Genomic DNA, 7,328 nt, shown 5'->3' with positions numbered 1-7,328 from the left:
GTCAGCAGGTACCTGTTGAGGAAGAGGAGGCTGCTCAGAGGAGGAGACTGATCTTGTGGGTTCGCTGCCAGCTGAGGACGGAGCAGATGCGGTTTCAAAACGGGCTCAGCTGAGGGAGGGGTACAGGCTGTGTGAACTGACCCGGTGTGTGCCTCTCCTAAGGGTCTCTAAGTGGCCGTTCCTGCCTTTGTCCTTCACTTCACAAACTTTGCAGACCCATCTGCTGTGCTCTTTAGAAATCCTCCCTCCGAGCTTCCATTCTCCCTCTGTAAAATGGGTATAACGGGATTTCCCTCCTCCCTTGCCTTCACTGGACTAGGAGGATTTGGGCGTTGTGCAGCAGAGACTGGCGAGGACGTGAGGCACATGCAGCACCAGTGATGCCCCACTTTTGGTTCTGTCTTGCCGCCACTGCTAATTGACAGCAAGGTGAGTGCCAGCTCCTCAGGACGTAGGCTGAGCCTATTTTGCTGTGGAACCTACTTGCATAATCTTTGTTGCTAAACTAATACTGCAGTGTGTCTGCTGCTGCTCTTTTTCTTATTTCTCACTTTGTGATTGCAAGACCTCATGAATGATGCACATGCAAGGGCATTTCCCTCCATATATTTATTTATTCATTTAAGTCCAGCTTTCTGTGCTGTCTGAGAGCAGGAATCTCTCAGTAGTACAAAAAACAGGACAAACCCAAGACCAACATAGATCTCGACAAAGCTTGCAAAGGCCTAGGCCTGATGATTGGTAACCAAGGCAACGAGGCCTCTTTTGAAATAAGTGCTTGCTGCAGACCCCCATTTTGTGTGGAGAACTGGTCAGCATTAAAAATTAGAGAAGACAATGTAAGATCTATTAGGCAAACAAAGCCGTCAGGCAGGCAATCAGAAGTGCCTGCTATGTCGCTGACTAAATTAAAGCCGGCACCACATGGGGACGAGTGTTTGCTGCTGATTTGATCACTGCCTTGCGAATGGGGAAAGAGGCTGTTATGGCTAATCAAGAAATGAAAATAGAGATTGTAAGGGCAAGTTTTTATGTAGAACTGACTACAGTCTGCTCTCTTTTTACACAGTAAACCTGTGGCAGAACTCAGACTGAAGGGTTTTAACAGAGGGTGCAAAACCAGCCCAAAGCCTTCACTGAATGGGAAGATTCCTACAGGTCTGGTTTTAATTGCTCAGTTTGACATGGGGATGAACAGGAGGGAGACACAAGTGACTGTTTTAAGCCAGTTTTGTGCTCCTGTCATCTGTTAAAAGATCCGGGGGTTAACAGGTATTATGGCTGCTTTAATTTATGTTCGTAATATAATGTTCTGTGGCTGATAGTCTCTCTCTTTTCACTTCACCATGCCCTATATCTCTCCTGGTCAATATTTTAGTTGTTATTTTAGTCTGTTATAAAATGACGTATGGTGTAGAAGAGGATCTTGTATGGATGGATCTGAACCAGCCCTCTGTTTGGTGTTGCTTGCAATTGCAGGGGACTGGTCTCTGTCCCAGTCTGATCCAGTATTCCCCACGGCTCTTCCACCTTTCTGTCTGGACAACTGGATCTGTGAAGAGACTAGCTTAGTTTTGCCTCAGCACGTACGGAAACTTTTACTCCTAGAGCTGAACCAACAACACCATATTCATCTCAGATGAGCCACATCCAGGACTCATGTGCAGCCTAAGCCTTAGTCGTATCGAATCCCGTTATGGGGGTTAAGTCAGTCACTGAGTTCAGCTCTGCAGGTAGTCTTATGGCAAGGTTTGAATCTGATTCTGAGCATCTGTGCTGCAGAATCCCTTGCAATGCGCTTGTCACGCTGCGGGCCGGGTGTGATCACATCCATCCGCCAGCAGCGGACAAATCTGTTCCAAAGCGGAACGTGTGATAAACTGTCTGAACAAAGGTATTAGTGGGGGGGGTCTGTAGCCACAGCCGTTTTTACTGCCCAGTGCTTTTTGTGATATAAAGTGAGCCCAGCCTTTTTATTGTGCAGCCATGGGTTACTTTTTGGCTGCTTCAGCACCCGCAGAGTGAAAGGGTGGACGGTTGCCTTTTGTTTTCCGCTGGGCCTCATTTCAGTGTTGTTTAAGCTGTGGAAGCTAAAATTCACTGATCTACAATAAGAACTGGTGGCGGATTGGCAAAGTGGAGCTGATGGGAGAGTGGCAGCCCCGAAGGACGAAGAGAAACAGACCCCAGCGTTTCTTTAAGAGCTCATCCTGCCCTCTGAAGAGCATCCGTTCTGCATTCTGTTGCCATTGCTATAGTAACTTTCTGCCTCCTGATTTTGTTATGAATGGCAATGGGAAAAGCCTCCATGCAAGCTCCAGCTGATACCCTGCTGTTTCAAACATCCTCAAGGCTTGCTTTCATTTTTAACCCGTGAATGGCTGGTGTGTTTTAGCTGGGGCTTCTTTTGTGAGCCAGTGTTTGCTTCCTTTTGTCTCTGTGCATCCAACAACACGCCGTATGTCCATTGTAAATGAAGAGGAGAGATTTGAAGCAAGCAGCTTTATTCAGGCAAAGGTCTGGATCTTCGGAGGAGGAAGTGCTGGGCTTTTTTGGAAGGTGGCACTTCATAGTGGTGTTTTGGTGAGGTGAACGGGAGCCAGTGGGGCTCAGCAGCTCCCAGTGCTGGGACCTGAAGGCTGAATTTGTCCTCCTTTTTCACGATCCAGGCGTCCCCTCTCCAGACACAATGCAGCTCTTTTCCTTCTGCCAGCACGCTCTCCCTCTGGGACTTGCCGCTACCATGGAAAATGGCAGAAAGCACAGGTGAATCTGTTCTTTAACCAGTTGTGAGCAGCAGGTCAATATTATCAGTGCCATTTAACAAATGTGTGGATGGGTCCCACAGAAGGGAAGTGGCTTGCTCCGGTCAAAAGAATGAACATCAGAACTAGGGAGAGAGCTGAGGAATTTGGTGTTGCTGGCACGTTAACCATTTTTGTTTAGAACAGTACCAAAATGGCGTGACCTTGAAAATGACCTGGTACCAGAGGCTGTGCATATACAGGTACCTACCAAAAGGAGATAATGAAGAAGATAGAGGTGAGAGAGTGACTCCAATGAGGAGACAGATTTCCTTGCGTTCTCATATAGCAATCAAACCCAGCTTTCCAACTTAATTATTGTTCCTAGAGATAATGGTAACCGTTTCCTCCCAGCACCCTGCAATTTATCCCCAGTTAGAGCATCTTTTCTGCATGACTGAAAAGTTTATCCTCCTGTGCTGCCCAAGGTGCTGTTGAAACATTTTTTCAAGATTTGCCTTAACTTGAACTTTGCTGCTGCTTGTTTGAGTTCTAGGGCGTGCAGATGTTAGGTTCACAGAATCTGTCCTGCCTTGAATTGAGAGGGATCCTTTGAAAAACAATGTGCTTTAAAATCCTGCTCCTCCGAACTAGCTGGCCTTTCATGGATTTTCAGCTGATGTTTGTGCCAAGTTGTGCACACTTTCTTACTAGAAAATAACTGCTTACCTTAACACTAACATTTTTCAAACCTCATATTTGAGATGCTGGTTAATTAGCTGCTTCTCTTGACAGGTTTTGGTATGCAGTGCAGAACAGAGAAGTAAGCACGCTGAAGCAGGCTGATTTGCTTGTAAAGACTCACTCAGGTATGTACATTGATCTCACTGTGGTACCCAGCCAAAGCAGCCTTGATTACAGACCTCAGCCTAACTCTCACATTTGCACACATTAGCAAAGCAAACAGGAAACTGTGGAGCAGCCACTTCCCACTGTAATGCTAATTTGTTGGGGAAAGAAAATGGTGAGTAATTTAAAGGAGATTGTTTGTTTGCTTTTCCTCTGTAAGACTGGAAAAACTAATCCAAATTAAAAACTAATTGGACCTGGGAAGAATTCTGCTGTATTCTGAAGCTCAAACTTCAAAGTGTGGAGCATTGAATCCTGCAAAGCACCTGAATGGCAGCTTAAATCTACTGCTGAGGCCATCGCATGTGTCTGATCTGGGCTGGCAGTTTGCAGGGAGATGCACAGATCAGGCAGGAGATGTAGGTGTGATCCATTTTCTTTTGCATATCAGTATTGAAGCTGCTGGAGAATAACGTGTTCCTTCCTTAGAGCGTTGTTCTTGGACACTGAAGCCATGCGCGTTGTTTGGAAATGTTCTTACACTTGCAGTGGGGCAGTGTTAGCAATACTGGGATCCCTGGGGCATTCCCTGACTCCATGTGTCTTCCAGTTGTCAGCTCAGCTAAACTGGGGTGGATCTGGGCATTGTCCGTGCTAGAGGTTGGTACTGGTTACAGAGACCTTTGTGAATACTCTATCCAAATGTGTGAATGGAATATCAGACCTTTCTATTGAGCAATGCTTAAAATGGATTTGAACACTTTGTCAAAATGTTTGAGAGAGAATTTTTCTTTTTAAAGGGTTAAAATGTTCATGCGCGCTCTTGAAAAACTGCAGTTCTTCAAAATGAAGTCAGAGTGTCTTTCTATGCAAACATTTCCTTTGATCCTACGAAAAGTACAACTCAACCATAAAACCCACTGCTTAGCCCCCAGATGAGATGTTTCATATGAGACGGAAGGCAGGCCAGTCTAAAATTTGACATTTTGATTCAGTGAAGTTTGTTTAACGTTGTTTCATGCTGACCTCAGAGCATTAAAATGAAATCCCAGTGTAGGAGGGGGAGGAAAGGCTGTTGTACACAGCGTGTCAGAACCTGACCTCTTGGTACCGCTCTTCTGGAAGAGGTAGTAGTACCCTGCATTTTTCCTAAATTATGACAGGCGCTTTGAATGATTTTAAACAAATATTTCCACACATACAGGCCATACTGGAGGGCATGCAACTTGTACTCTTTTTGAAACACTAGTACCAAAAGCAGCATCTTGGATGCTCCCATCTTCCCTTACTGTTTAAGAGAGAGAACGCATTTCACTGATGGGGGAAACAACTGCCCTGTGTGTCCCTCCTCGTCCTGCCCAAGGAAAGCAGGGTGTGACGCTGGCATATGTCTCTGGCTGTGCAGGGATACCCTGGCAGAGGAGGATAAGGGGTCTCCATGTACTGGTGTCACGACTGTTCCTTTCAAAAGCAGCAGCTGGCAGCCCTCTGATGAGTGCGCTACAGATGGCAGCAAGATGCAAAGGGCCTCCCCATCCCCTCACCGGAGCTCCCTCCGTGCTGTCACCTCCCTCCCTGATTCAAGGCAACCCATTGCTGCTTGCTGGGGTTTCCTGTTCTGCCAGTTGCAGCTGCAAAGCCATGAGCTGCATCCAGGGCTTTGGCATGTCATGCACGGAACGGGCTCTGAGCCTGCTCCGGTCCTCAGGAGCGACGTTGTCTGCAGGAATGGTGGTTTGGTCAGGAGTGCCTTCTGCAAGGCTATGGGGAGGAGAGGCGTAGTCCATTCAGGAGTTAATTCTCTGGATGATCTGGAAGGCACACAGATTTATGAAATAAAAGCTTGTAATGCAGTTTAATAAGATTAAATTTATTTAATAAGTGCGACATGAGGACGCTGGTTCATGTTAGCAGCAACTGCAATGCCCCCAGACTTAATGGGCTCTACAGAGCAGCACAAAGAGGTCTGGTTTTTGCATTGCTGCTACTGTTTTGAGTTCTCGTTCTTACTACTACTGTTATTCCTGGCTTTTGCCTGCTTCTGCCCCTGCCTAGAAAGAAGGGCTGAAAACTGTGAGGGCAGAGGATCTCCAAATAGGGCTGGCTGCAGACGAACAAGAGCCCGGACCAGTGTCTTGCTACTGCTGCGTGTCGCAGGCCGCTTCTGCGGATTTAGGTGGGCCATTTAAATTTCTATGCCTCATTTCCCATGTGTACAGTGAGGCTAATAATGCTGCCTTTGTCTGTCTTGTCTATTTAAAATGTAATGAGATGAGATTTTCAAAAATGACAAATGATTTTCAACGCCTTGTATGAGTGCTTAGCTGACAGCATCTTCAGAAGTGACTGAACCCTCTCCTGCTGGGCAGCATGGCCTGGTGAGGCTTTCAAGCTGTGTCAGCAAAATGAAGAAACAGAGCAGTACAGAGACAGTCCAGTGCAGGTTTCTGTTTGAGGCTCTTTCTTCTTAGCTTAACGTTTAAATTCAGCAACACCAATGCATCTTACTGGTTAGCATTGGTTCTCCCAGACATCACACTTGGAGAGAGGATAAACCTTTGTAAAAACAAGGGGGAAAAGTGAAGTGCTTTATTTTTCTTGCTTTCCAAATTGTGGGAGTTTATGACTTGGTCTGATTTTTTGCTTTGAAATTTCCAGTGTGAATTTTTTGTTGGACTATTTGTCCTTCACATTCTTCTTTCTGCCGTTGAACCAAATCCCAGTTGAGCATGTCCCGTGAAACACTGGTCATTCAGAAAACCTTTGCTTGAGACCTTTGGACAAGATTGCTTCTTTTGTGCACATTTATATTATTATATAGCACGTGACACGCTGCAGTAGTAACACGGAGCACGTTGGGAAGCTTTAGTTCTGTTTCACTGGAAAGTGCTGCACTACTTGGCAATCTGTTTGTTTTGGTCGGGTTATTCCCCGTTTCGGCAGCTGGCAATGGTGTGATGGCCCAGCTTAGCCGTAACGTTCAGCTTTCCAGGGTAGTGATTCTCTCTTCTGTGTTATTGTCTGTGGCTGGCATTTTTATTGCAGAATAAAGCATGGCAGTCTATTTGCCTTTATCAATGGACTCAAGATACTTTCCCTTTCTTTTTCCTTGGGTTCCCCAAGTAAGTCGTTGCATGTGTGTAAACGTGATTAGCAGTGCATTCAGAGCTGTTTTCTAAATGCCTACCAGTGCGGACTGGTGCGATATCTTTAAAATAGGCTCTAAAGCCATCACCAGACACGGAGCCCATGAGGTGAAGCTGCTTAATGCAGCTTAGGGGTAAGATGCTTCTGTGCTATGAGCTGGCAGGGCTTTCACCCTGTGGAGCTGATAAACAGAACCATCAGCATAAGTAACATCTTCTGAACTAACCTGGGCATCTTCATCCAGCATCCCTTCTTCACCTGGGCCCTGGATGTGCCCTCCTTCTCTTTTCTTCTAACTTGTGTAGATCAGATCTCTGCAATGAAAAGTCTCCAGTCTCTCATAAGGGATCTGGGAAACATTTCTGTGCTTGTGGGATGTGTGTGTGTGCACATGTGTGATGAATATTCTAAGCACAGTTCTGATCCAAATGTTGATTACGTTGCTGCCTGTGAGTGCAGAAAACTGGTTTCAGTGCCCAAGAAAGTCTTCTCGGAGCCCATCATCCGATATTATGGCCCGTCATCCTATCATACAAGTACAACATAGCAGGTGATTTCCCAGGCTATTCTGTAGAGTTAAGTATTTCC

At 46.0% G+C, this 7,328-nt stretch overlaps 1 protein-coding gene across 1 annotated transcript in view; it reads left to right on the top strand.

The window, feature by feature from the left end:
* The first annotated feature begins 366 nt into the window (after positions 1-366).
* The window catches only part of DPYSL2 (dihydropyrimidinase like 2), a 69,525-nt gene continuing 62,563 nt past the window's right edge, over positions 367-7,328 (top strand). Inside the window, exons 1-2 of the mRNA XM_086767745.1 lie at positions 367-429; positions 1,070-1,272. The gene's annotated coding sequence lies outside the window, so the exon portion shown is untranslated. The remainder of the gene's footprint in view (positions 430-1,069; positions 1,273-7,328) is intronic.

The sequence above is a fragment of the Chlamydotis macqueenii genome, chromosome 27 (genome assembly GCF_036417535.1).
Source record: "Chlamydotis macqueenii isolate bChlMac1 chromosome 27, bChlMac1.mat, whole genome shotgun sequence".
NCBI classification, from domain to species: Eukaryota; Metazoa; Chordata; class Aves; order Otidiformes; family Otididae; genus Chlamydotis; species Chlamydotis macqueenii.
The sequence above is the reverse complement of the archived record's forward strand: the minus strand, read 5'-3'. Positions and strand labels throughout refer to the sequence as shown.